Source organism: Scyliorhinus canicula, chromosome 11 (assembly GCF_902713615.1).
Source record: "Scyliorhinus canicula chromosome 11, sScyCan1.1, whole genome shotgun sequence".
In the NCBI taxonomy this organism is placed as follows: Eukaryota; Metazoa; Chordata; class Chondrichthyes; order Carcharhiniformes; family Scyliorhinidae; genus Scyliorhinus; species Scyliorhinus canicula.
This window is the reverse complement of record NC_052156.1, coordinates 17,134,565-17,140,845: the sequence shown is the minus strand read 5'-3', so window position 1 is coordinate 17,140,845 and position 6,281 is coordinate 17,134,565.

The following is a 6,281-nucleotide window of genomic DNA, read 5'->3' as shown; positions in this document are numbered from 1 at the left end:
AATGAAGAACTTCCGGTGGCGGCCATGGTGCGAATGGTCGCACATTTGGTGACGCCCGCTCGTGGCGTTTTTATCGGACCTTTTCCCCGGTTAACGGGTGGATGTGAGGAAGCAAAAAGGTGCAGGAGAGTGAGTGGATGAGATTGACCCACTGGTGTATGGAGCTGAGGGCCAGAAGCGGTCGCAAAAGAGGGGAACAGACTGCAAGAGTTGGTGCGGCGCCTGCGACGCACGTGGAGATGGCGGAGGGGCAGGGAACAGCCCCGGCTGGCTCAGTGGTCGACGCACCAGCTGGTGAGTTTCCTTAACGGGAAGTTCACCCAGCAACGCCAGGAGAATCTGGAGGACCTGGCCCGGGCGGTGGATTCGATTAAGGCGGTGATCGACCGCGTGGAAACGAAGCTGGAGGCCCAGGGTCAGGCGATCCTGAAGATGGAGGAGGTGGCGGGGGAACACGAGGAGCAGTTCTGCTCGATGGCAGAGGGGACTGATGCGAGATCAGCAGAGGCGGCTCCAGGAGAAAGTCAAAGACCTGGAGAACTGGTCGCGCAGGCAGGATATTAGGATTGTGGGTCTGCCGGAGGGAAGCGAGGGAGGCAGATGCCGGCGCGTATATGGGGAGGATGCTGGAGAAACTGCTAGGAGAGGGTGCATTTGCATGGCCTCTGGAGGTGGAATGAGCGCAGAGGGCGCTCATGAGAAAGCCCTCGGAAAACGAGCCGACGAGGGTGATGGTGGTGCATTTGCACCGTGATACACTATCAATTACGTCGAGACGAGAGTGGAATGTAATCAAGTCTTTATTACACAGAGATGTGTGGCCTCCTACAGCAGCTGACAAAATGGCTGCTGTACGGAGAGCACACATATTTATACTCCGCCTACTGGGCGGAGCCAGCAGGCAGGGATCTACCCACGTACCTGTAGTACAGGGGCCTTAACGTAAAACCCATATATACAGTATAATATATCAGTGGTGACTACTAGAGGTGGATCGAGCACATAGGGCGCTAATGAGAAAGTCCTACGAAAACGAGCTGATGAGGGTGATGGTGGTGCATTTGCACCATTTACTGGACAAGGAGCGGATCATGAGATGGGCCAGGCAGATGAGGCGCTGCACCTGGGAGGGCAGTGAAGTCCGAGTGTACCAGGACCTAGTTACAGAGCTGGCCAAGAGGAGAGTGAGTTTTAATAAGGTCAAGGCAGCCCTCTACAGGAAGGGGGTGAAGTTTGGGTTGCTGTGCTCGGCACGTCTGTGGGTGACCTACGAAGACTGGGAACTGTACTTTGGGATGGCGGAGGAGGTGATAGAATTTGTTAGCGACAATGACTGGCAGGGGAAGGTGGACTTTAAACTTTGGTGGAGATGCTTTGGCGATGTGTTTAATTTGTGTTTGGGGACATTTCTTCAGGAACAAGCTTTCGTATTAAACCCTGCAATATCACGGTCAGTGGTTGCAGATTTGTCATATGAGATCTATTGCTGACGAGCAATAGAGAGAAAGAAGAACCAGTCAGGCCTGCACCTTTAGCAGCAAAAATGGTCACTCCATCATTCACTGGGGAGAATGTGGATGGAAGTTCACACTCTGATTGTAAACTTAGTTTGTGAGGATTTAAAGGAGGCTGAAAAATTTGCTTAGCTTGGAGCTCGAGGAGGAAATCTGCAGTGTAACCCTCACAGTGTGAGATCATTCTGGGATTAGAAGATACATGGCAGGGAAAGTAAAAAGGAAGCAACACATTGGAAGTTGAGAGCACTTGTGAACTGCTTACGATAACTGTTATTCTGTGGAGGTTGCAATGTGTGATCAATAAATTTATAGTTTAAAATAAAAGCTGCTAATAGAAAAAAATAGTGTTTAGTCAATAGTCTTTAGTCATTTGATACAGTAAATGTTTTAAAATATGAAACCTTGATGTGGTAACAGCTGCTAACTGGAAGTTAAAATTTGTTTTTGAAAGTTGCTGGTCTGCACAAGCATACGAACTAGTAATTTCATAGGGCATCACTTGAGTATTGCTGAAAACAGGACTTTTTTGTCAAAACCTTTTGTCTTGTACTCGTCAGGGCATTTGCAAGAATGCAGTATAAGGGAAATCAACAAATTTATGCTCGATGAGAAGGGAGTGTTGATTGGTTGGCAAGTAGACTCTGATTGGTAGAGAGAACATTGGATTGGATTTGTTTATTGTCACGTGTACCGAGGTACAGTGAAAAGTATTTTTCTGCAAGCAGCTCAACAGATCATTCAGTACATGGGAAGAAAAGGGAATTGAACAGAATTCAAGAAAATACATGAGAATACATAATAGGGCAACACAATATATACAATGTACTACATAAGCATTGGCATCGGATGAAGCAGACATGGGTGTAGTGTTAATGAGGACAGTCCATAAGAGGGTCATTTAGGAGTCTGGTGACAGTGGGGAAGAAGCTGTTTTTGAGTCTGTTCGTCCGTGTTCTCAGACTTCTGAATCTCCTGCCCAATGGAAGAAGTTGGAAAAGTGAGTAAGCCGGGTGGGAGGGATCCTTGATTATGCTGCCTGCTTTCCCCCGGCAGCGGGAGGTGTAGATGGAATCAATGGATGGGAGGCAGGTTCGTGTGATGGACTGGGCGGTATTCACGACTCTCTGAAGTTCCTTGTGGTCCTGGGCCGAGCAGTTGCCGTACCAGGCTGTGATGCAGCCTGAGAGGATGCTCTCTATAGTGCATCTGTAAAAGTTGGTAAGGGTTAATGTGGACATGCCAAATTTCCTTAGTTTCCTGAGGAAGTAAAGGCGCTGTTGTGCTTTCTTGGTGATAGCGTCGACATGAGTGGACCAGGATAGATTTTTGGTGACGTGCACCCCTAGGAATTTGAAACTGCTCACCATCTCTACCTCGGCTCCGTTGATGCTGACAGGGGTGTGTACAGTACTTTGCTTCCTGAAGTCGATGACCAGCTCTTTAGTTTTGCTGGCATTAAGGGAGAGATTGTTGTCGTTGCACCACTCCACTAGGTTCTCTATCTCCCTCCTGTATTCGGACTCGTCGTTATTCGAGATCCGGCCCACTATGGTCGTATCGTCAGCAAACTTGTAGATGGAGTTGGAACCAAGTTTTGCCATGCAGTCGTGTGTGTACAGGGAGTAGAGTAGGGGGCTAAGTACGCAGCCTTGCGGGGCACCGGTGTTGAGGACTATTGTGGAGGAGGTGTTGGTGTTCATTCTTACTGACTGTGGTCTGTTGGTCAGAAAGTCAAGGATCCAGTTGCAGAGTGGAGAGCCAAGTCCTAGGTTTTGGAGCTTTGATATGAGCTTGGCTGGGATTATGGTGTTGAAGGCGGAGCTGTAGTCAATAAATAGGAGTCTGATGTAGGAGTCCTTGTTTTCGAGATGCTCTAGGGATGAGTGTAGGGCCAGGGAAATGGCGTCTGATGTGGACCGGTTGCGACGGTATGCGAATTGAAGTGGGTCAAGGCGTTCCGGGAGTATGGAGGTGATGCGCTTCATGATCAGCCTCTCGAAGCACTTCATTACAACTGACGTCAGGGCCACCGGGCGGTAGTCATTGAGGCACATTGCCTGGTTCTTCTTTGGTACCGGTATGATGGTGGTCTTCTTGAAGCAGGTGGGGACCTCGGAGTGGAGTAGGGATAGGTTAAAGATGTCTGTGAAAACCTCTGCCAGCTGGTCCGCGCAGGCTCTGAGTGCACGACCAGGGATCCCGTCCGGGCCCATCGCCTTCCGTGGGTTCACTTTCAGGAAGGCCGATCTGACTTCGGAAACTGTGATGGTGGGTATGGGTGAATTATGGGTTGCTGGGGCACTTGATAGCGGATTGTTGGTTACCTGCTCAAACCAAGCATAGAATGCATTAAGTTCATTGGGGAGGGGTGCACTGCTGCCAGAGATACTGCTCGGCTTCGCTTTGTAGCCCGTTATGTTGCTTAGTCCTTGCCACAACCACCGAGAGTCTGTCTGTGACTCTAGCTTAGTTTGATATTCTCTCTTGGCATCTCGGATGGCTTTGCGGAGGTCGTACCTGGATTTCTTGTATAGGACAGGGTCGTCTGCCTTGAACGCCTCAGATCTGTCCTTCAGTAGGGAGTCAATCTCGCGGTTGAGCCATGGTTTCCGGTTGGGGAACGTACGTACTGCTTTCTTTGGCACACAGTCGTCCACACATTTGCTGATGAAGTCTGTGACGGTGGTGACATACTCATTTAAGTTAGTCGCTGAGTTCTTAAATATGGACCAGTCCACTGTCTCCAAGCAGTCACGTAAGAGCTCTTCTGTCTCCTCGGACCAGCACTGCACAACCTTCTTAGCTGGATTCTCCCGCTTGAGTTTCTGCTTGTAAGCCGGGAGAAGGAGCACAGTCTTATGGTCTGATTTCCCAAAGTGCGGTCGGGGGATGGAACGGTAGGCGCCCTTGATTTTTGAGTAGCAGTGGTCAAGAGCGTTGTCGCCCCGGGTGGTACAGGAGATGTGCTGGTGGAATTTTGGCAGTACACTCTTGAGGTTGGCTTTGTTGAAGTCTCCGGCCACAATGAACAGGGCCTCCGGGTGTTCTGTTTCATAGTTGTTTATGATTGTGTACAGTTCATCCAGCGCCTTCCTCACTTCTGCCTGGGGTGGGATGTAGACCGCTGTGATAATGGCTGAAGTGAACTCACGTGGGAGATAGTATGGGCGGCACTTTACGGTCAGGTATTCCAGGTCTGGGGAGCAGTAGGTCGCCAGGGTCACCACATCCAAGCACCAGGAGGAGTTGATGAGGAGGCAAACCCCTCCACCCTTCGCTTTGCCTGAAGCTGCCGTGCGGTCCGCCCGGTGAATAGAGAAGCCTTCAGGTTGTATGGCACAGTCCGGTGAGGTGGGGGTGAGCCATGTCTCTGTGAAACAGAGCACACAGCAGTCTCTTACTTCCCTCTGAGAGGTAAGTCTGGCGTTAAGTGAATGCCATGGTGAATGCACCAGTTGATGGTGACTGAGAGTTAACTGCCGAGCAGCGTTTGAAATTTAAACCAGGAAGCTTGACTCTGGTTGGGCAGGGCATTGTCCTGAGGAATGAAGCACTGAATTTCTGTAACTTATTTTGTTAAGCTAAAATGGGCACAATGTGTGTACATGTTTTCATAGAATTTACAGTGCAGAAGGAGGCCATTCAGCCCATCGAGTCTGCGCCAGCTCTTGGAAAGAGCACCCTACCCAAGGTTAACAACTCCACCCTATCCCCATAACCCAGTAACCCCACCCAACACTAAGGGCAATTTTGGTCACTAAGGGCAATTTATCATGGCCAGTCCACCTAACCTGCACACCTTTGGTCTGTGGGAGGAAACCGGAGCACCAGAGGAAACCCATGCACACACGGGAAGGATGTGCAGACTCCACACAGACAGTCACCCAAGCCGGAATCGAACCTGGGACCCTGGAGCTGTGAACCGATTGTGCTATCCACAATGCTACCGTGGTGCCCACATGTTTTTGCTTGGCAGTTAACTGTCAGCCACCATCAGCTGGTGCATGCTCCACGGCAACGCCTCTACCAAGCAGAGTCATGGTGAATGCACCAGTTGATGGTGACTGACAATTAACTGCCAAGCAGTGTTTGAAATTTAAACCAGGCAGCTTGACTCTGGGCAGGGCATTGTCCTGAGCAATGAAGCGGTGAATTGCTGCTACTTATTTTGTTTAGCTGAAACAGGCACAATGTGTGTACATGTTCTTGCTTGATAGTCAACTGTCAGTCACCATCAGCTGATCCATGGTAATGCCTCTACCAATCAGAGTCCACCTGCCAACCAGTCAGCACTGTCTTCTTATACAGTATAAATTTGTCACTTTCCCTTGCATTGCAAACGACCTGATGAGTACAAGATGAAAAGTTTTGAAAAAAAGTATATTTTTTTCATAAATACTCAGGGGTTGTAAGTAGAGTGGATGAGGATGATCTTTTATGTTGTTATAGTGAGGAGCATTAAATAGGAACAGCAGTAGACCTTTCAGCCCCGCAAGTCCATTCCGTTATTCAGTGAGATAATGGCTGACCTTAACCCCAGCCACCCAGCTTGGTTTTGTGACCCTTAATGCCCTTGCCAAATGAAAATATGTCAATCTCAGTTTTGAAATTTGCAATTGGCCAAACAGCGACAGCTTTTTAAGGGATAGAGTTCCAGACTTCTACTTTGCTTTGTGTGAAGAAGTGCCAGCAGACATCACCCATTATTGGCCCAGCTCTAATTTTAAGGTTATGTCTACTTGTTCTGGATTCTCCATCAGAGGA